General features: G+C 36.3%; 1 long non-coding RNA gene across 1 annotated transcript; it reads right to left on the bottom strand.

Moving 5' to 3' along the window:
- Positions 1-256: 256 nt before the first annotated feature.
- On the bottom strand, positions 257-22,809 carry LOC116239120 (uncharacterized). Its single transcript, XR_004169062.2, has 3 exons — positions 22,735-22,809; positions 18,371-18,421; positions 257-899 (listed from the first exon to the last, which is right to left on the bottom strand). It is a non-coding gene; the product is annotated as an uncharacterized LOC116239120 (long non-coding RNA).
- Positions 22,810-24,711: the final 1,902 nt, after the last annotated feature.

The following is a 24,711-nucleotide window of genomic DNA, read 5'->3' as shown; positions in this document are numbered from 1 at the left end:
AAAGCTGGTACCCCCAGCCTGGCACATCCGCAGCCCAGCTCCTTCTTGCCAGGAGCCAGGTCTGGCTCCTAGAGTGATGCATGTAAAAATTGAATTAAAGATCACGTAATGGGTCTAGGTGCCACAAAATGAAAGCTGAAGGCTACTGTGTGATACTGGAGATGTGAGTTTGGGCTAAGGCAGTGTGCAGAAGGCAGTACAGCTGAAAGGCGTGTGGTGGCATGGTGTATCACAATGTCTGGAGAGAGCTACACGGAAATAACAGCAGAGAGCCTGCAGGGTCTCATCAAAATGCTAATAGATGCTGCTATCTAAAGGACTACACTGCAGACTATAGAGTAATGCAAAACCTGGGATCATGAGTGTACAGCTGAGAGTCCCCTCAGTGAGATGACCTTGGACGACAGGAAAAAGGAGTAATGAAAGAGTGTCTCATTAGCTCTGCAGGTCTTTAATGACCTAACTATGCATTTGAATTGCTTAATACTAATGCAGATAATGATTTTAACAACTCTCCAAAAATCTGTTGGTTTGGGATGGAGAAGAACTACAAATTTTCTGAAAAATGCTCCAGTGAAAAAGTTTGAGAAACACAGAAAAAAGCTATGGTAGGTGCCCAGGGGAAAGACAACAGATGAAAAGAAATTGTTTCACTCTCAGAGGGATTCTGTCACAAAGACTACAGTCTTGCATCATTCTGAGGTCCATCGTACAGGAAAGTGCCAAGAGTGGAGAGGTTAAAGAAGAGAGTTCAGTATTCTATCCTGCCAGACAAGGACAGAAGGCATTGTCCCAGATGTTCTTCCCACCAACATTTTGCCATTGCTGTGTTGCTCTGGCACCTGCAGCAGGTGGTATTTTAACACAATGATATTTCAGCTTTTATAACTGTGAAGCACCTGGAAGCATAAGCAAAATCCATGGTTAGATAAGTATAAAAAAAAAAATTATCTTCGTTTTTTTGTTGTTGTTGTTTTGACTAACTGCTCAGTAATTATCTTGTGACCTATTAACTATACTGAAAAAGCTTTCCAGTAAGATAATGATGTTCAACAAGACTGTTTGCAGACTGCTGATAACAGAGCCAAGGCTTGTGCTATGTCTGGTTTTTTATTTCATCTTTTGCCTTTCATATCTCCATTCTCTTCCAGCATCTCATTCGCAACCACGAACAAACAACTCATTCAGAACTGCATTTTCACTGGCAAAAATGCCAGGGAGAAAAGAAGCCTTCTCACTCAAATACTTCTGTAAATTGCTAGGATAAAAATATACAGGAGAGTATGTAGCAAATAGTACCATCAAAAAAGTGGATGGATCCAAAAAGACAAAACTCCTTGATTTATGGTTTGCTTTCTGCAAGCAGTGTAGAACCCTTTCAGTTACAAACAGTATTTCAATCTGCTATGTATTTGGTATGCATTTTTAGGTAAATATCTGTTACACACACGTTATGTACATCTGAGAGAAAAATAAATAAATAAATCAAGTTAAGAACTGCCATCTCCCCCCCTATTCCTTCTATCCAGGCAAGAAAAACATTAAGCAGTTCAGCAGGTGGCACCATATGTATGAGGTGAAACAGAAATTTATGTAGGGAAATGACATGTCGGAACTTACAGTGCGCAAAGGGAACACTACGTTTACACAGCCAGTTGTCAATGTTTGTTTGAATATTTTGATGGCTTAACTTAATTCCCTGTAAAGCAGTGTGCAGAAACACTATTGGAGAGTTCACCTAATATCCTTCCCAGAGCTGCAAGAAATAGAACTTTTTTCTTGTGCTCCTACTTCCTATGCTTTGACAGAGACAGTTTAATGCAAAGTATTTTGTATGCCGATGGTGCACATCTGCAGTTACTGCAAATAAGTACCATTCCCTGAAGTTAACAAAGGTACACCCTTGTGTACGAGCTGAAGACCAAATATCTTCAGTCAGTCTTCTTAAAACTTGACAAGAGTTACTCCAAAAGTTAAAGAAATTACTAGGGAATTTTAAAGGGAATAAACTGTACCAGAATACATCTTTTGGAAATAAAAATGAATTTTAAAGACCATAATTAGAATACTTAAGCATTACCCTAATACCTTATCAAATCTAAATTTGGGAAAAATTAACAGTTAAGAAAAAGTGATTAAAAACTAGATAAGAAGTATCATACTCAATGAAACATATGTCCTGGTACATCATAGGATTTACACACTCAAAAATTCATGAGGATGTCATGAATTAACAGTGACTAATTTGAGATTCTCATACTGTCTGTGCACAATCTTGCATTTCAGAAAACAAATAGATACATTTTTTATCTGAGTGGACATGGCATAGACAAAAAATATTCTTACGCATCACTCTGCTCTAACATAGCTGAATCTCAAAATCTTACTAATATATTGTCAAGCAATTTATACGTACAGGAATAATGAGCCAGCATATAGAAATTGGCTTCTGCTCTCTACACAATAGACAGTGTTTTTTTAATCAGGCAGAGTAATCAAAAGAGAACACCTTTTCTCCTATGTAAACAGTAATTTGCAAATCCTAATGTATAACTTGCATCAAACTGCACAATTGCCCACCACGTGCATAATTTTAGCATGGGGGCTTTTTGACTCATGATTAAAAATACAGTCCACTGTGAAACAGTCATTTGAATCCAGCAACAATCAGTTTTGATTTTAAATCAGTGAGATTTCTTTTTTTCTTCATTCAGTTCATAGGAGCGGAAATAAGAATTATGAAAAGGAGGTGATAACGGTTAGGAAGTTTGTTTCTTAACTTTCTTCATTTTCCTCACCATTTTTTCTACTCTCTGTAATTCTCTTAAAAAGGCTTTTTGCTCAGTGGAGATTATTCAGTAAAGTGTTTTTCAGCTGCATGAAAGAGCCATGGGACAATACTGCAGTATCAAGCTGACACCAGCCCTCTCCTGTATAAGGAGTCTTAGAAGAAATAAGAAGTGCAATTTGATTTTTAAGTCCTAAATATTGAATTATAAATGGCAGTGATTAAGTACAGTAGCATACCCAATAAAGGAATACATTATATGAAATTAGTGGCCTGGTTTTGTAGCTGTTTTTTGTTGTTGCTGTATTTACTATAGTTAGTTTCCAGATTCAATACCTATTGACATGTTCTTCCCATCTTATTGACCAGAAGTTTTAAATATGTATGTCTTCTATATTTTAGTGATTGTTTCACATAAAATTACAACCTAGTTTGCACCAAAGAAAAATCATTTCTTTATAATACTGGAAAGAAGATTGCTAAGGTAAACTCCATGTAAGAGCATGAAGAAACTCTGTAGGGATACTGTTTTTGTGAAGCTGTTTTCAAACTATATCTACCAATTAATTACTAAAGGTGAGGACTTGCATTCTCACAGATTTTATCTGCTCATAGAGATCATCAGCTCTGTTTCTATTATTGAAGAAAGTTCCCTTTTTCTAACTTCTGTATTTGCTGTCTTTAGAAGCCACATTTATTATAAGGCTCCACAGAAGCCAAGGGTAAGTTTGCTTCATTTATAAATCGAGCAGAGCCAGTAAGGGTCACAAATCCTGAGTAGCCTTTGCTTTCAATAATTCAGGACTTTGCAATCTAAATTGTGTGTATTTTTAAAAGCTGATTCATCTTATTTTCAAGATTTTCAAAAGGCTGCACAAAATTTTCTCTGTGCCTTAATTGAAGGGATAAAAAAAAGTAATAGCTACCTACTTAAAACTCGCGAAATTTCCTGCTTTTAAAGCATAGTCACACATTAAACTCAACAGAGAATATGAAACAGATTAATTCAACATTCTAAAGCTGAAACTCATAAAATATTTAGAAAATATACAAAAAAAGAAGGAATAGTTCTTGCTATTATTAATTACTGTTTAGTGTTGCTGTTGTTGCTCAGGTGCTTATATAATTTTCACTCTAGGCTACTGAAGAGCTATGTGAGAAAAAAAAAAAAAGGATTACTGTTTTAAGCATGTTTCAAAACATGTTATTGATTGATGCACACAAGTACAGTAATTTTATAGCAGCTACATGCCATGATCTGAATACCCATACAGCAAGGCTGAGGTGTTGTCTAAAACTTACATTTCATTTCAAAAATGAACAATAAACATTTTAAAAATTAATGCAGTGAAAGTGGTTTTATAGCTGTATGTCCTGCAAAGCAGACCACGTTACCATTAAAATAGTAGAGACTTTAAAAAGAAAAAAAAAAAAAGCTTTTTCCCCAGTAGTGGATCAGAAATGGCGCATAACATCAGCAGCATCGTTCAGCATATCAATGTCATGACCATATTTTACTTTATATTTTATTCCTACAACTTGAAATGGCTGTTTTGTTTCCAAGACTATATAATGGTGTTTAATTGATGCCTATTAGGGAAACTCAGTGGGTGGACACTGACAACTTGTTACAAAACTATCAATATTGACAGTAAAGTAACTGTCAATAGAAATAGTGCAGATTTAGTTAGTAAAACAGATTTCTCTTTTTGCTTTAACCAGTTTGCATAGGATGTAGTAAGAAATAGAAACAAGCGTTGTAACCATAGTTCAGGCCAATGTAGGCATTTTCAGAAATCATAAAATACATAATTCAGGCTGGCACAGCTTAGAAAACATGTACAGGAGAGAAACATTTCCATAGGAGAAAAAGTTGTTACAAACACATACCAACACATATATAGCACTGGACAGTGCTATTGACTCAGTAGGTTTTACGATATCAAAATGGTCAGAAATTTTACAGAGGAGCAGGTATTGTGAAAGATGTGAGGCACTTTAGTACCACCTCTGGGTACTACAGTTGAGCATCAAAATAACAAATCACGGTTTTGAAGCTTAAAGGAAAGCTATATAAATTTACAAGACCTGTCCTTGGAGCACAGTACCTTCATCTAGTGCCAGCATAGATGAAACTCTATCCTACATTTATCTACTTGTTTTCATATCCTTTTCCTGTATGTAAATATCTTAAACTAGTGAAAAGCAGAGTAAGCAATTCTATTTGACTGTGCTAGGAGTACGGAAGAGTGCATTTTTCAGTTGTCACCAGAGAAACTATGTTTCTTTGCAAAGGTTAAAACTCTTCCCTACCATCAGTTTCTGCAAGTACATGCAGTTTGCTCATTCATGAAGAAATTCTAACAGTGCAGGCTGAGTAGAGACTCGTTAATAAGATAATTTTACTAATCATTTTCCATTTGTTTTAATCTGTAATTCCTGGAGTCAATTTATATTTCCTCATTTTGATACACTCTTGAAAAAGTGGTCACAAAGCCTTCCAGACAGACAATATACATCACCCAAAATTCAGCCATTCTCAGATATAGAAGAGTGATATCTTTTCAAAGTCTATATGAAGCTTAGATAATTTTCCCATCACAATTTTAGGACTGCTATATAATTGCTCAACAGATGCTGAAGGGCAATGAAAATGCTACATTGCAGATGACAGTACAGGTCAAGTAGACAGGGGTGTTACACTAAGGTCAGTGCCAAAATAAAGAATAGAGTGTGAACATTGTTTCTTATTTCACACGTGTGCTGTTTTTCAAAAGAGTAGTAATCCATGTTTGAAATACAGATACAAATCATTAATATGCAGTTCTCCCCCACTCCCCTCTTTTTTCTCTTTTTTTTTTTTATTGCTATAGTGTAGTGTGCATGGTTTGGCCAACAGAAGAGTTCTTTTTAACATTTCATAGCATGACCAAATGAAATTTGTTCTTGTTTGTTTTGGTTTCAAAGAAAAATAACATAAATCTTAAAAACATGAATGTGAGGTTTGGTTTAGGTATCCAAGCAACCAAGGTATGGCAAAATCCTTTTCACCAGTTACACAACTTTAACAGTTGATTACTTCAGTAATAATTGAGCTGTGCATTTTGAGCTCCTCCTGAAACAGAAAGTTAGTCAGAACTAGACTCTCAACTGATGTAAGCTCCTTCAGACCAAAGAGTTTTACAAAAAACTACTGGTAAAAAATATTTCTGTTTAGTGTGTCAAGTTTGGTTGTTCTGTATATTTTTCCCTGGGGATGGCAAATGCAAATTGAGAATGTTTTTTTTTTTTTTTCAGTCAAGGATTTTAATGCTGGCTCATTTGTAAAGTCTTTGTTTTGAATAAAGTCTTGTAGCAGCATCCCTATGAGAGCAATAGTCTCCAGGCTGCACTGTGCTGCGTACCTCCAGTGGAGCACTTAGCTGCCTGTGACCAACTTAAAGAGATGCACTTGCAAGTCTGCAATTCCCATCACCGCCAAAAGAGCCATCTGCTCTTTCTTCTGCTATAATTGTAAACATTGCACATTGTTCATACAAAGATAACAGCTGGGTCTTCAGGAGCTTCACTAATGTCTAATAAATTTCATGAGTTTACATCTCTCTCCAACTTACAGTACCTCCATCAGTGTGAATACATTTGACACAAGTCTTACCTCCCTTCCAACGTATTTCATAACTACCAGTCTCTCTTCTAAGCATGAAGACCAAGGACCTACTCATTCCTAGGTCAGTAACAATTCTCCTTGTATGACCACAGGTACCACGCTTCCCTTTGTCTCTTTGCATCTGATTACAAGGATGGTTAATATCCAATCACACTTTAAATGGATTGAAACTTAAATAGAAAAATCCAAGTTTCTGAAGAAAGACATGAAAATAAATTAATGGACAATATGACTGATAAATATACTCCTTTAATTCTATGTGAGAATTTGGAATCTTTCTTCTTATTTATTTCACAGATCATGTATTGTAAATTGTTAGCTTCATAGTCCCTGTGAATAATTCCAGTGCCATACTGGAATAGACCCAGGTATCAAAATATCATCCTTCCAATTTCTTTTCCTCATATCTTTAAGTTTCAAATTCTGTGTGAAAAATTCAAATCACCCTGGGTTGTAGTAAGAAAGAATAGCTCAAAGTGAACACATCAAAAGTGAAATCTGTGAGATTTTTATTTTCACCAAAGCACTAAGCGAGCAGAATTTCACTTTTGGGAGTGAAACATCCATTTAGCTTTACTGAGCATGATACAAATTGCTAAGTTTGTCCATATATTCACTTTGCTATTTATTTGATTGTTTTGTAAAGCATTTTGGTACTTCATAGGCAGGAATATATATCATACAAGACCGAAATTAAATAGTCTGCTCTGCTGAAGATGAAACATTCTCTTAAGTGTTTATTCTACTACAGTCTTAGAACTATGAAGAGATAAGTAGATGCCTTATAATTACTGAGCTTGAGTACTACTGTCAGTTCTATATTTCTATATGTTGAATAATATATCAAATATTTAGAGCCATGGGGTGCCATATAAAGACAGAGAAATGAAACAGAACTCATTAACCACTGTTTTGTTCTTTACAAGGACCTTATTACTACAGAATCCTGAAACTTGATTGAAGAATTCAAATGGTACTTTGTCTGAAAAATCAGCATTTGCCTTTGCAAGTGTCCACTCTGCTTCAAGTTTTGTTTTTGAAAATCTTTATTTGCCTCTACAAATACTACTGGAGATTCATAAGTTGAGAATAAATAATGAAATAGCAGCTGCCCACACAATTTGCAAAAAGCTATTAAAAATATGCCCAAGTATCAGCCTCTGTTCTTTCCATTAACGATGACACCACTACTTGAGTCAGTGTTCTCACAAATGACCTTTGTGTGTCAGCAGCAGGAAAATAATGCATTTTGTCTACCTCAGCGGATGGTAGTAGAAATACCAATTAGAACTTCAGCAGCCTCCTTAACAATTGTCACCTACTAATTTAGCAACATGTAGGCAAATGAAACTTCTTTCAGATTTGCAAAGAATATCACAAATGATGTTACGGCTGTGTTTTTTCTTGTGTATCACCAAAAAGGTGAAGAACATGTGTCCAGAGAGAAGGTTCATGCACATGCTTTCTCTGCACTGATAGTAAACACCTGTATGAACTACAGTTACAAGAAAAGAAAGACCTTACCTCTCTGAATTTAGGATGACAGGATGGCCCACTAAGATTCAGTCTGCTTAATATGCCTGCAGCACAATGATTAATTAAGGCACAGGTAGCCAAGATACAAATGGAAAAGTTTTAGAGGAATTAAATTCCTTGGTATATATATAAAATAGCTCTGTAACAAATTCTGTGAAAAATGGCATATTCAAGCTGACGTTGGGCAATCACATCATCTGATGTGGTTCATGTTTTTTCACAAGGATGACTTTTGTGACTTATTGGCAAGAGCCCATATAACCTGTGGCTTCTTCAAAAGTATCGCGTCAAAATCCTCACTGACTTCTGTTTACTACAATACTTCCAGTTTACTCAATTGTCCACTCCAAATCCGCAACTTTTTCACAGATTCAGATACTGTTTAAGGCATGTTTCAACAGTTATTCTTTTGTCAGAAACCTGAATGAATAGTCATTCCTCTCAGATATCCTCACTACAAAGAAAAAAATGCTGCAATTAGTCCCTTGGGTATCTAAAACAAAAAAGGTTTTTCACTGGAATCAGAGTAATGAAGATAAAGATGAATAGCTACGGGTCAGTCATAAATTCAAGAAATGAAAGGAAAAGAGATACAATGTTTTTGTCCCACTTTCATCCAAAAAAATAGTTTAGAGATTCATGAATTTGGTGAACATTCCAAAGAAGTCATGCAATGCAGAAGTGCAGAGAAAATAAAAGAAATGGATCTTTGAAAAAACTGCTTAATGAAAAAAATCATATTTTGTTCTTGCTATTAGGAAGGAGGAACACAACACAAATTGACCAACATTTTCATAAGTTACAAAAATGATTTACAGCTCAGATCTGACTGCAAGTTAATTCGCAACTCATGACTAGTTCATTAGTATTGAGTTTAAGGGAGAAACGTCCAATTTGCAAGAAAAGGGATGGTACAAATATATTTTTGTCAACTAACAGATGCTATAAGAAGCATCCTGGGACCACACAGCCAAATGAACAACAAAAGCATGGTGAAGGGTCTAGAAGAGAAAACAAACGAAGTGTGATTGAAGTCCCTTGCTTTGTTCAACAAAGAGAAGAGGAGACTGAGGAGAAATTACATTGTGGCCTACAGATCCTCACAAGGGGACCATAGGGGCAGTACTGTTCTCCTCTTTTCAGTGAGGGTGATATGACCCAAGGTAACAACATTAAGCTGTGCCAGGGGAGGGCTAGCCAGCTGGTTCTTCACCAGATGGTGGTTGGGCACTGGAACAGTCTCTCCAAGGCACTAGTTATGACCCTAAGCTTGCCATAGTTCAAGAAGCATCTGGACAATGTTCTCAGTCATATGGTCTGTTTTTTGGGTGGTCCAGTGTAGAGACAGGAGAAGGACTCGATGATCCTTATAGGTCCCTTCCAACTTGTGATTTTTCATTTCATCACAAATCACAGGTATTAGGGTAGTTACTATACTGAAGCTTATTTAAAGACTACTATAACGAATAGAGTATTTCCTTTGTCTACAATGATACATGTATAGTGTTCACCCAACACTTTATGCACTATTTGTAAGTACACATTGTCCAAAACATGTACTCAGGTATACTAATCACTTCTGTACTATAAATATCTCCTTTTAGCCAGTTTAGAAAAGTTCGTATTGAATGGCTAAGAAGTGTTACTTCTTATTCAGATTCTCAGAAAAAACTAGTGCAATGTGTTTATTTCCCATGCTAGAAAGTATCATGATTCTTGGAAGATTTGTGCTAATATTTGCTGGAATTTCATACATGCTTTTATGTAAGAATAAAAAAATGCACCTGATATTTCAATGAACGTTTTACAATGGTACTGAAGCAGTCACCCAATTTACAAATAATTATCCTTGTGTAAACTCAACAGATAGTTGAATCAATAAACTTGGTGGTTAAGCACTGTCATTTTCTTGTTCTGAATAAATTCATTAAAGCCAAAAAATCTTCCTTCTTTGTAGCAAAACAAATGAGTCTAATTAATATTTGTTAGTATGTACTAATTAGATGCAACAAAGTTGTATAGAAAACAAATTCAGTATATAGGAATACTCTCTTACTCTTTTCATCCCTTATCCATTATACTCACTTTTAATAGCAGACATTGGCAGGAAATATGGTAACTGAGAACAAAATAAGGCCTTCAAAGAACTTTAAGATATTTCCTACCACAAACTTAATAAGATCCCCACCACTTGTAATAATACTAATGGTCCTGTCTGTCTTCACTCCAGATCTTGAGTACAACAGAGCTACTTCACCAGCACTCAGCTATCCAGGTGTACCTAATAGCTCAATTCAAGCAATAGCAATTTTAAACTGTTTTACAGCTGTCAGTTCTGAGTCTTATGAAAAAAAGAAAAAAGAATTGGAAGAAATATTAAGGAACTTCCACAAGGTCTACAGTATTATCAGTAAGTATTCTTACTTGTCAACACCCTAACTAGGTCATCACTGGGTAGTTGTTATGAAGATTTCTAGTAAGATTATAAGCTCCAGCGTGTTCTCAAGTATTTTGCATATAAAAGTTTTGAGTGATTTATTTTTCACCCACAAGAAAATCTCATGATAATATAGTGCCCTAGAAAATTGTATAGTGTGCAGATGACAGGGAGACATTTAAAAATCAAAAACAAAAAGTTAACAGTAGAGCAGCAGTGGTCTAAGTGGAGTATCAGTAAGATTAGTGAAAGATAATTTGCCTTAGAAAAAAAAATTACTACCATCAAGACTGGAGAGTATTGTATAATGAGTTAATCCATAACACAGATTACAGCCTCACAGCCAAACAGAATAAAGCTTTCAAATTGACAAGAACCATCTCAGTGGAGTATCTTACATAGCCAAACTAACTTTTGTGAAAAAAACCTTTTATTTCTAGATGATGTGATTTTTTTCCACACACACTAACACACTTACCCACCAGCCTGCACACATGGGAGAGCTTTGTTTTAGCAACATGATTTCAAATTCAAGTGAACTATATTCAACTGATAGGGTAACATATGAAAGCATACTGAATATCAAGGCAGTTTGAGCCTACTCCTCATTAAAGCTGACTTGCTGTCAGCCAGCTGGCAAAGCCCTCAAACTCTGTGTGACCCAGTTTACCTACCCATAAATTGGATTTTTTAATAATACTGTTCTACTGCACAAAATGAGACTTAGTGAATTAGCAAGTGTAATGTGGAGGGAAGTAAGTGATAAATCATTACATAAAGACTAAGTTACTATTCTGAATGTGCACAGAGATAATGACAGACTTTTATAGACTAGTAAAATCATGATATCATCAGAATAAATTCAGATTATCGTGTGCTAAAGGGTTATGGAAGACTAAATAAGGTGACATTTTGACTTAATTTCCTAAAATGCATTTTTGCATTAGCAAGATCTGTCCAGATTAGGGAAAGCCCCACTGAAAACAGTTCTACCTGAAAATAATCATACTTCTCAATATCAGTTTTCATATTTTTGAATATAACTCAGAAACCTCAATAAATGTTGAAACATAGAATTAAGTGCTCCCATCAAGCTTATGCAAAGGAGACTGTTTTCTTTCCTTAGATTATGTAAAGAATCAGCTAAGCTGTCAAATTTACTACAAAACATCTCAGAAGAACATAAACTCAAAGATCTTTTCCCATTAAAACAATTTGTAGAACGCTTTCATTCAAAAGCTGTGTTGATGTAAGAGAGCCACATAAGCACAAGCAGGACTTTCTTTAGTGCAATTTTCTCCAGATATGAGGAGGAAAAAAATAAAGCATGGTATGGAGAGAATGGAAATAATCTCAGAAGTAGAGAAATTTCTGTTCAGCATGGCTTCATTTTTGGCCAGATATTCCTGGGCAAACCAGTCACAGATCCCAAGCTAAATCCATGTATGGATTAAATAAATTACTGGAATTTCAGCAAAAGGCTACTACCTGTGAGGATAACTGCAGCCGTGGTCTACCACACAAAGAAAAGTGATGTTAAAAGACCCCTGGTCTTTTACATTGCTTTTACACATTTCCCCACCCCCCAAAATAATCTGCAAACAACTAGTCTGCTCTGAAAGTAATCACCATCAGACTTGTACTTTTTCAATAGTTATTGACAAATTTGTATATGCAATTCTTCTGTTCCTGTGTAGGAACATCTGTAGGACCCACCTGGGCCCCACTTTACCACATTCCAACATTTCTAAAGCATAGAAGCCAATATTCAGCTTCTTATATAGTCTCCTGGTAATAATATGCAGTTGTGCAGATTAGTTTATCAAGATGCTTTTCATTTCATATCATTACAGCTATGCATGGCCATCCACAGCATGGTTTGCCTCCCACACTGCTGTCACCAGTGCCAAAATGTACAGGTCACTGTCTCACTGCACTAACATATACTGTTTGGTGACTACAAACTTTCAGTAAGCATCAATGAATGTCAATGTTTCCTGGCATGGAAGAATTCAAAGGCACACCTTTGCTCCATATACACTTCCACATCAGACTCCACACTGCCAGACTACCACTCCACTACTATCTGTCACACAGCCATAACACGTAATGGAGTATTGGTGGGAACGTTCTATGCCCACTGTCATACCACCAGCAGCCTCAGACATAACAGGCCTAGACAATAAAATAGGAGGCATTAATGAAGGCTGCTCCAGAAATAACGCATATAACATTTAAAAAGAGGGCAACAAAAACATACTATTGAGATATTTCATCTTGTTTCTGCAAAACTAATACATCAGTGTCTGGTACAAAAGAAATGGCTGCAGTTCTTAGTGAATTCCAAAGGTGTTCAGACTTTTGATTTAGTTTTATTCTTCACATACTTCATCCTTGAAAAAAGTTTTTCATGAATGCACTGTCAAAAAGTGATGAGATAAATAAGGCATAATTGTGAAGCAAGAGATTATTTTTTCGTGGTAAGAGAGGTCTTGCGAAGATCTAGTAAAGAGACATAACCAAACTATAATTTGAATTGAATGCCTGATTGCAGCTCCATACATTTGAAATATTTGTATATCTGACATACAAGTCTATTTGAAATATATTTATGTCAACTGAAAATGGCATAATAAAAAAACATCAATTTTGCAATCCTCAAACCAATCCTCAAATTCCTTTCTGAAAAAAGAAAGCAAAGTAGCATAATTTTTGCTGTTCACAGGACCATAATCCATAAACTTGTTTACCATAATTTGAGTTGGCACTGCACCATATCCATGCCCTTGTTTCAGCCCAAGTACAGTTGGTTTTGCTCCCATGATCTGTTGATGCTGAATGGGAATTGTGCAGACAGGGCACAGCCACCAACCAGCCTAACATCACAGTGTCACAATGGTACAGGGCAGGAGGCAGGCCATAATGCAAGTTGAGCAGTGCTCAGCCTGTGGGTTGGAGGTGCCTAGTATGAGCAGTAGAATATGTTGAGGCAGATGTGAGACAAGGAGGTGATTTGAGACCGTCAGTATGACCTCACCATGAACAAATTATTCCTGACCAGTCTGGCAGCCTTCTATGATGGAGCAACAGCATCAATGGACAAAAAAAAGACAACTAGTATCATCTACCTGGTCTTCTGCAAGACCTTTGACATGGTCCTACACCACATCCTTATTGGAGAAGTATGGATTAGAAGGCTGGACTAAGTAAAAATCAGAGTAAAAACAATCAAATCTGTTTTTTCTTAGATTGTGCACTACTAGTAAAAAATAGGGAAATTTAATGCAGTCATGAATGATGGTTGGACAAAACTGCTTATTTTCCTGACTTGCAAATAACAGACTTACAAAATGCAGTTTCCCTATGTAAGATGAACACATCCTTTATTATTCTCATCCATTTATCACACAATAAGAATTTCAATTTCATATATTTTGCTTTTTTAGTAATAATGATCTAGTTTTCAGAAAGAGCTTTAAAGTTTGGCTTTTATTATTTCAGAGACAAAGATCTCAGGCATGAAAAATGGTCAAGCATAACAGCACACTTCAGTTTTGCTTGTTTTCAGATGCTCTTCTTTCATTTCAAATTGCATGAGATCATTACTATACAAGTAAGGAAGAATCCATTCCTAATCTTCCACCTAGAGTGGTGCTGAAGATGGCTAAAGTCACTGCATTTCAAATTGCCTAGGTCTTTTCAGAAATACTTACTGATCCAGAGATATAGAAGTAATTGAAAATTACATATAAGATTCCAGGAAGTACCTTAAGAGAACTAGGTATTAACAGTAATAGTTACAGCATCTGATCGACCTAGAGAGCAAAAGATCACTGATTACAGCAGAGTAAGAGTAAGCATTTAAATATCAAGTCAAGCCAGGTAGATCTCTCTCTTAGTCCGTATTTCACTAAACATGAAAAAACACTTTCTAAACCAAATGTGTTTGCTTCGATCCAATGCAGTCCTTGGAACTATGGAGTAAGACTCACAGGAAAAATTCAAGATTAAGTGAAATGGGAAAAATAGTTGATACATATTATCAAGATAAACAGAAAATACACAAGTCTCAAGACGACATTAACTTCTATGAATATTTTAACAAAACAATTATTCAGAACTTCATATACATTGAGCTGAAAAAATACTTTACAGAAATGTAAGTAAAACTATAATTGCTTAAAAAAATTGATAAAATTAAATAATACAAATAAATTGTATTTTACTGTACAAAATTCTGAATAGCTAGATCTCAAAGAACCGCACCAGAACCAGTATACGTGAACCAGCACTCACTGCTTTCTTGTTAAGCCTTTACGACTTTACTTACTAGAAGTTACCTTGGACTTCCCTTTATTGTTCACATTTGTTTAAATTAAAATTCCCAAACTCACTCAGGTAATTTGCTTCCAAGTTGATTTCAGCTCTCTAGAACTGGCTACTCTGAAGTATATGTTTATATTTAGAGTGGACAGTTTGAGCTTGCTTCATACTTTTTCGGGTTTTTTTCTTAACTGATGTTGAGCATATTCATGAAGCAGCTACATGCCATATACTTCTAAGTTACATCTTATGTACTATTCCTACTTCCCTGATAAGTCAGATTTCTAGAATAAAGGAAGTTGGTACACACAAGTAAACAGTATGCAAGAAATTAACAGAAAACATGTGCACGCAGCCTCATGCAGCCAGAAATCTCCAGATAAGCAATCTTAATGGTGAATGATGGGAATCCTCACTCACAGTGCAATCCCTTCATTGTTTAGAGATACACATGAGAAAAAGATTTTCAGTAGTAGCCAGCAATGATCAAAGTTTAAAGAACAGGCTCAGTCCTCTGAGAACCACTTCTAAAAAAGTAAACTCATTTCTCATCCTCACAGAAGTTCACAATAATAATTACAAGAGAAAAGGCAAGATGTCATTTTATGCACTCTTAGAATACCAGCAGTCAGTTGGGCATCTTCCTGATCCAAATGCGAACAGCTACCGAATATTTTGACCTTAAGAGTGGCATGACATCCACAAAGAAGTACCACATTGAACTTGATTGTAAGCACAGCAGTTAAAATGAGAGCCACCTGTGTATCTCATAATTCCATTTTCTAATTTCTCTTCCTAGTTGCCCCCCAGATCCCAAACAGTTTCACTTCAGAAAGGAATGGGAAAAGGAAGGGATACAGCTATGGGACACAAATTCATGCAGAGATCTGGAATACGTAATATTTGTTATTTAAGTGTGACAAAATCAAATGCATAGATTTACTTCAGATGAGAGTTTTTCTGATTTATATTTAGCATTAAGTGTGCTTCAACATGAAATATTGAAACATGCATGAGCACACTGCAAACCTTGACACTTGACTAAAGAGCACATATTGCACACTGGAGAGATTGTAAGGAGAGGTGACATCATATAGAGAGGAAAAGTAATTGTAGATTGATCTACACACACGAAAACAGCCTGGAGATTGTGTCATATGCTAAAAAGTCTACCTGTCCAAAAGCAGTCACAAGACTGCTATGCTACTTTCCTTAAGTCAGTCACACCTTACCACAAATACAAGTACCATCCTCACTGTCTTTGGGGTATCTTTTAATGCTGACATGGAGGTCTCCTGGCTGCTATACTTGCTTTCTCTCTAATGTCAGCTAGTGACAGAAAAGGAAGCAGTAGCAACAGGAGAGAATGAGAGCTATCACCAACACAACTGACCTTTCAAATAAGTATTTGACAAGAGCCAACACATTACTTAAGGGAAATACTGATGGTGTTCTGGTATGAAAGTGTACCTAGAGAGTCCACCATAAATGTCAATTAAGAAGTTGCATCTGTCATATCTTCATCCATTTTCACTCCATTTATAGATACAGTGATTAGTATCAAAGGAAAAAAATACATTCAACGCTAATTTCATAGGAGAAAGTCTGTTAGAGAAAAATTACATTACCATTAGAATCATAATAACAATAAGAGATACGAGACATCTATTAAATCTGAACAGCTCTGATATATGGCAAATGGCAGCTGATCATCAGAACATACTGCCTCTCAGAATTTTTAATCCTTGCTCAGTACTCATGAAAGCTCCAAAAATTAAGCCCTGTAAGATTTGGTACTATATAGTTTCCCTTTAAAGGGATTAACTGAAAAGATAGATGCAAAGGATTCAGAAAAAATTTGCAGAGTTACACAGTTCAGTGTAATCTAAAGTTTAATATTAAGTAACAGAGACAAGAGGTAAAACGCAATTGCTACAGACATTACACATCATTCTTTGCAGACCAAGGTGCAAAACAAGCACTTAACATTAACTGGTTTGGACAGTTCAAATATAACATCCAGAGCAACTATACACCACAGCCTAACTACAGCTGCACAGAAAGTTTGAAGTCAAGCTTGCACACTGACATGCAAGAGCAGTTACTTAAGTGCATTAAAATGAAGATGTAACTAACTTTCATTGTTGCTAAAACTGACAAAATGATGTTTATGATGTTTCAAGTGCAAGTTTGTCATTGATTAAATTTTGTACTTCATTAAATAGATCCCCCAGGTCTTATTTATGATTTATCCAAACTCCTACCAGACAAACCTGGCTGTGAGGACTTGTGCTGGAGGTGCCAGTCCCATTCAGAAGCAAGTGCTACAACCTGCAGCAGAGCAGATATCCCGGCTAGTTCAAGTCTCTCTGCATTTTATCAGACTGGAACCTGAAGGCTTTGGAGAAAGTCTCCTCCTTACACTCCAGTGGATCCCAAAAGGTGAATACCAAGGGATGTCTGAAGTACAACTTATTACACAATAAGAAATAGAAATCTTGATTTTTGTTTACTTGCAACTTTAAGATATATCATGTACAAGTATAGTATAATCAAAGTGGCCTTAATTCAAAGTTCTGGACTGGCCTTTCCTGGTATGAACATCAGATTTTAAACATGAATATCAGTTAGTTTTATTGGTACTTGGTGACAAAGCATAGAATATTCATAAGGAGTTCATTCTCAACATGAAGAAAAATAAAATTCTGTTTCAGCTTGACATGGATAGAGAACTGCACAGAAACTGTTTTTTTCCACTGGAGTGATCTGCTGTAGGAGTTAGCCATATGCTTTAAATGTGACTGACACATCTCTGAATTTAATGTGTCACCTGCTGAGTTCAGGATCTGCTGTCTATCTCTCACCATGTAAGAAATGAATTGCTTCAAAATGATTTATTGCCAGCAAAATAGAATGTGAAAACAACAATAGAAACAGTGCTTTAAAGGCATCCTAAATTTAATAGCACTATTTGATGACTAAATTACTTCACATATATAATCAAACATTCTGACTGTGAAATTTCAGTTGCACAGTCTAGTATCTGGCCTCCTGATTCATTAAATGCAATAAATGACATGGAAAAAGTACTAGTAAGTGCCTCGGTTCCATTACAGCTTGTAACTCCATGCAGAAAGTAGAGAGCTATAATTTCAATACATGGAATTACTCTATCCACTTTCATATTTTCCTGTAACATATCTACAAAAGCATCTTTAATGAAGGATTTTCATTTTGTATTTCCTTCTACAAATAGTTAGCTTTATAAAATCTCATCTCTGTACATACTACCAAAAGGCTTGATACATAGAACTACTCTTAAAATATCGTGGGACTCTTCAAAAATGTTGAAAAATGATAGTTTAATCTTAATATTTTAACCTTAGAAAGATTAACAAAAATTATGAAGTCTAGTGACAAGGCAAAAGCCTCAATCTATCAGGATATTTAAGTGCAAATACAACTGAGAATGCAAATCCTTCACTATATAAACAGGATTGCTTTTATGCTTAAAAGCAGGCTAAAAAACTGTATAGCACAGTAAATGCAGCTTCAAGAAGACAATCCTGTAAACACACAAGGTATATTTCACATTCTTTAAAAAATCGTAAGTGCTTACCTCCCTTTTCATCCATATCATCCACATCAAGGTTACCTTCCTGAGGCATTCCTAGATTACAAACAGAAGATACTCAAATAAAAATACTGCCTTTGTTTCCTTACAAGAAATTGACCAAAGAAAACTATCAATAATAAAAACAAGTGCTGCCTATCAAGTGGTCCATGGCAGCCAATACATGACACTTCAATTATTAAGAATAAAAATCAAACTGTTCTTGGATCATTAGATCGGTAGTAACAGTTGTTTCTGGTCAACACTGACACTGGAAGCCCCAGTATTACCTTTTGATACCTGCTGGCTCAGATTTGGGACTAAAACTTCTAAGATTAGCAAAATGAGCATGAGTTAAAAGCAGTCACGTGAGTGACACAGGCAAAGAAATGAGAAGGACGTTTTTCTTCTAGTTATTCCTGATGCTTACTTTGTGTTGTAATTATTAATTGAGACAGATGAAACTCTGTAAGGTTGTCTTTACATGAAATGCTGTTGGATATAACTCACCAGGCAGCTAAATACAACAGTTATTTGCTTATTTCCTGCTACCTTGTCCCTCCAACCCAGGGGGTGGGGAGTAGAACTTTCAAGATATGAGATAAAAGCCATTTACTAAGACAGGAAAGGAAGATAAAATAATAATAGCAATGATAACAATATATACATAAAACACTTTGTGAAGAAGGCAATCTCTCATCACACACAGACCGCCCAGCCAGTCTCTGAGCAGTGATTGCTCTCTGGCCAACTCATCATCATTTATCAAGTTTTTATTCACATGTTATTATCATACAGGATGGAATATCCCTTTGGCCAGTTCAGGACAGCTATCCTGGTTCTGTCCCCTCCCAGCTCCTTGTGCCTCCCCACCCCTCTCACTGGGGGAGCAGTATGAGAAAGCGAAAAACTGAAATTCGCACTCTGTACAGAGCTGCTCAGCAACAATCAGAACATCACTATGCTAAACACTTTTGCTTTCATAGCCAAAACATAGACACAACTTTCCTTCCTATGAAGGAAAAATCAACTCTGTCCTAGCTGAAACCAAGAGAAATGGTTTGCTGCTGTTTGATTTTACAAGAACCACAATATAAATGAGGATAGCTTGCCCAAGTAGATTATTTTAACCACTGATAAGATCCACCGAAGTTTATCCATTGGCTCACAACACACATTTCCTATTGTTTAATAAATGCTGCCACAGTAAATTAACTGCAGGACACTGACATTCTGAACTGTCACTCACTGTAAGAGAACTGGGAAATAAAGAGGGAGAGAAGACAACTGGGCTTTTCGTTGTTGACTGCTTGGCTTTTGTTTTGTTGTTGCTTGGTTTTGGATATTCATGAAAACAATTATACCCGTGAAAAAAACAAGTTTTAGCTCCAGTACTAATCAGTGCTTCAAAGTACAGTAAGAATCATGGTACATGATTCTTGTACAAGCATGATTCATGCTACTAAGCAACTGTCAAAGTCCAGTTGTCCAGTCTGAGAGCAAAGTAAGGTATTAGAAATAAAAAAGCAAAAAAAAAAAAAAAGATGAGTGGAGCTGTTTATTTACAGATGTGCATAAAGTTAACTACAGACTTGACTATTGCTGAACTGAAAACTATTTGTTGGGCAGATTTTAAGCACCAAAGTACCATGCCTAGTAACTACAGCTATGTTCACCAGTAGAAGTATGTGTTGACGCATCATAAAACTTGAAATAAACTTACTGAAATTACTAAAAATGTTCCCTTGTTTTTATGAATTACAAGTTACCATATTGCTCGAGAATAAAGAGCACGGGTCACTGCAATTTCCTTTGACATCCTGCAGCATAATCACCTTCTCCCCTTCAATATGACTACTACAAAGAACAAAGGTTAGTTTGGGACTAGCTTCAAGCACCTGGCTTCAATTGCTAGCAGTGAGGGTACCGAGCTTCTAAACCTGACATTCAAATGTAAATTTAACTAATTAAACTCAAGAAGGTAGTATTTGTGAGCGATTTTCACCTTCTGTCATTAAAATGAGAAAGATATAGAGAATTTCTTTTCAAAGAATGCTTACACAAAAGGGTAAGGCTACTTTTAGAACTCATTACTTGATCTCCACTGATCACTGCAACCTGCAACCACTGCAGCAGCACTCATGCCCCTTCATTGCAGATATGGCAAAATGGCTGACAGCAGGATCCCTGATACAATTGGTGTCAATGTCTGTGCTTATCATTGCTTAGCAATACGTGTATGCATATAACGTAGATAGTGCCATTATCCTACAACAGTACTTTCATAGATGAACTACTTCCTCAAATACATGAATTACAGATTAAAAATAGGATTTGAAATCAGTCTTAGCTTGAAAAGTATATGATTGTTCCAACTTCAATTCTATAGGTGAAATTCCAGAATCTCTGACAACAGTTAAACTCTCCCTAGCAATTTTAATTTTTTCAACTCCTTTTCCAGCAGCATATTAAACTCTGAAGTCAAAGCATTTCATTTTGCTGTACTGTATTTTAACCATATCAACAAAAGGAAAACTCAAGAAATTAAAGTAAGGATAAAGTTTTATTGCCTTACTAGGAGACTTTGATGGTCTGGACAGATAAATCTTTTGCTTATCACTGCAAATAGGTAACGCACTCTATCACAGCTATGAAGGCAATGAAGTTCAACAGATCTGAAATAACTTCTACATTTGTTTTTAACTTCCATCACCAACCAGGCTACATGGATGCAATGCTTTCAGCTCATACATATCATAAGAATACTGTCTATGTAGCAGCAAATACTAATAACAGATATACTGATACTTAATTATAAAAAATAACAAATATTCACATGCATGTTTGCCAGTATCAATATTAAAAAGAACTGTAACATGCGACTTCTGCAGAAGATCACTAGTAAAATGATCTTAAGCAATGATAAATACATTGATTTTCTAGGGAGATTTTAAGGACAAATTTTGTTATGTGTAAACAGTACAAGGACATATGAATAGATACGCATATATTCATCCACTCAACCTTAGAAATGTGAGCAGGTATACATACTCCATGGAAAAAAAAAACACATTCTCCCACAAGCAAACAGCTGAAGTCTGGGTTTACAGTCAGATATAAAATGAGGAACAAATTGTCTCCTAATATTCATACGTCCTGAAGCTTGCACTTACTTCTTTGTATGCCTTGAAAATGCATAGTAATCTACCACCTCACTTAACAGATAGTGAAGCTACCAGCTTAGTTATCAAAGCATTTTTGAGAAAGGAAAAAAAACCATAAAGTTACCTCTTGAGCATTCCTGAAGGCACACTTAAACCCACTGCTAGTCTGACCTTCCCTCCTAGGGGAGGGATCTCAAATAAACGCGGCATGAGCCACTAAAGCAAGCCTGCCCCTTGACAAGAGGACAGGCTGGAGCAGAGAGCACCTCACAGATGACTGTGAAAAGACCTCTACAGCCAAAGCACATCCCACAGCATCCAAGCAAGGCAATCAATACAACCCTAGAGTTCGGTGGCCAGGTCCAATCAGCCATCCAGATCATAATACAGTACAGGAGTCAAATGAAGGTCAAGATGGGGAGTCAAACCACAGGTGGGGCCAGCTTGAGGCAGGACTCATTATGCCAAGCTGGGAGCAGCCCCAGGCTACTAGTAGAGCCCAGGTGGCCTGGGGATGTGGGGATGCAGGTGAGGCTCATCAGGGTCATTAAAGCTAATTAATGCACTTGATGACCTTAACAGTTTCACAGGGAACAAAAACCTGGATTTGCCATTTTACACTGATATGAAGAGTAATTGAATAGCTGAGTATATTATACATAGGTTGCTCTGAATGTAATGCCTCCTATTTATTTCCATGGAAACCAGAACAGATACAAAAAGTACAGTAATACTAGTTGATAGAGCAAGTTCTCAGCTATAAAACACTGTTTTTCAACATAGCTATCATCATTACCTATGTATTTTTACCATCAATGAACAACAGTCTGCATGTTGCACTCAAACATCTGAACTAGTGAATTGGAGAATGGCCTGGGTTGAAAAGACCTCAAAAATCATTTAGTTTCAACCCCTCTGCCACCAGCAGGGTCACCAACCACAACACCAGGCTGCTCAGAGTGACTAATGTTTCTACCACCACCATGGAAATGCATCAACCACCTCATTATGCTCACATTCGCTGTTTGGTCTCCAAAAACACTCATCAAGCGTCAGTGAATGTGCATGGGTGCCATTTTCTCTACATAGAGGAATTCAAAGACTATAACAATCAGAAAGATCAATGTAGTAGAATAGCAATACAGGAGATGCAATAACAAAGAGACTAGCATGAACTGAAAGGTGTTACAAATGAAAAGTGCATACCTATTTCCAAAGATGTAGGCTCCCTGAGAAGACTTCGCAAAGGGGTAATCTCCAAGCAGAGATTCTTCCCTTGTGGCAGTCAGCCCTTAAGTGAGGTCTAAGAGAGGTGCAGCCAGGCTCCACCCCTTCTGGTGGCACAGTTGAATTGCCTTCACCTGTGCTCCCAAGGCTGGCTGGGTCCTTACCTCAGGTGCTCAATCAGTGGTACAGGCCGTGACTCAGCAGTTACCATACAAATGACACACCTTTGCTTCATATGTACTTCTATGTCTGACACCATGTTGTCAGACTGCCCCTCTGCTGCTGTCTGTCACACAACAACAAAACTGCAGTGTAACATTGGTGGGTCATACCACCATCTGCCTCAGATATCATGGGCCAACAGAACAAAACAGGAGGCATCACTTTCAGAGCAGCACTCATATCCACAGGACAAATCCACAATAACTCCTTTTGAAATTAAGGGTTCTTCTGCAGAAGAAGAATGGGAAAATCTATATGGATGAATTCATTGCAATGGTGGTTACGGATAACTTGCAGGTGTATTTTGGCAGACAGAAAATATGGCATGCTATTACATCTAGCTACCCAATGACTGAGGTTAGAGATGGCAAAATGTTTTAATTCAGTTGTTCCATGTTTGGATGTAAAATTGTGGTTATAATAAGTCATAAGAAACTCTGCTAATATATTTCACATAGTTCAAAAAGGTGAATATGTATATTTGCTAGTAAATGATGGAGCAAGATGTCATTCTTTGACCACTGGATGTAAAAAATTTGAAAGTAGAAAATATTAGAAAAAATTTTCCCTATTACTTTTATCAGTATTAATCATTGACACTCTCTCAGTTATTGCCAACTGTTTTTGCAAGGAGGAACAAGAAATTTCCTGTGTTTCTTTACAGCAGTAAATCACATTAATACTGTATCGCTTAAGTATTCTCACACATAAATACGAAACACTCAAAATAAACAAAGAATTTGTGAGCTATTGATAAACAAAATAATAGCAGTACATCAGAATGCCATGTTTCCTTTTTACTTTAAATAGGCATTTCTAATAAATGTTATGAAGCCTAATCATTATAGCCATGCCAGATGCTGGATTGTACAGGCAAAGGTTGGTTTGAATGTGCTGTCATGTTAGACACACTTGCCAACATTAAACAGACTGTGACTACTATCCATACGTTTGCCTCTCTCTAGGGCATTTTTAAGATTTTTTTTTTTAATTAGCTTTTGCTTTCAAGCAGTGCTTTCATTTTTCTTGATAAAGCTTTTGTTTTTCCAGGTTTTATTGAATTGAGATTAGATTGTACATTTCCTATATCCATTGCAATATCTTTTAATAATATATGAAAACATGCAATGATAAGCACCTTGCAGTGTTTTAAAGTTCAGTTCAAAATGAAATAGTTCAGTGTTCCCTTGATTGTTATAATTTGGGCACAATCTTTTAGAAACGGCATTTCTAATTTGAAGCTTCAAATAATGGAAGGCTAGGAAAAATTGAAGGGAGGTTTAGCCACTATGACAGAAAGCACACTCCATAACATTGGTCCTAGATATAAGAATCTTCTATCTAGATCTTGCCACTTCATAAGACTGGCTCTGAGCCGGATAACTACATTTTCTAGTCAAGGTAGAAAACACCTGTCCAAGAGCTGTACTTGTTACTATTCGGCGATAAGTGTAGACACTGCTAAACTAAGAGTGAGCATATTCCACAAGCTGCCAACAGGACATAAATCTGAGTATCGCCAGAAACTGGGATAGCATGTTTTGTACCCAAAGAGTCAGTTTTGGTTTTCTGAGTGTACTGTGTAAACTTTACAATTCTAGACACCCTTGAGATTGAAGGCTAGTGTCTGTACCTATTTTCTTTATTGCTTAAAATGTTGCCAATTGACTCCAATTAGGGCAGAAAATGCTATGACACAGCTTTAAATCTATTGTTTTATACTAGCAATAGAAT

The sequence above is a fragment of the Phasianus colchicus genome, chromosome 4, assembly GCF_987193195.1.
Source record: "Phasianus colchicus chromosome 4, bPhaCol1.hap1.1, whole genome shotgun sequence".
NCBI lineage: Eukaryota > Metazoa > Chordata > Aves > Galliformes > Phasianidae > Phasianus > Phasianus colchicus.
This window is presented reverse-complemented; position numbering and strand designations above follow the sequence as displayed.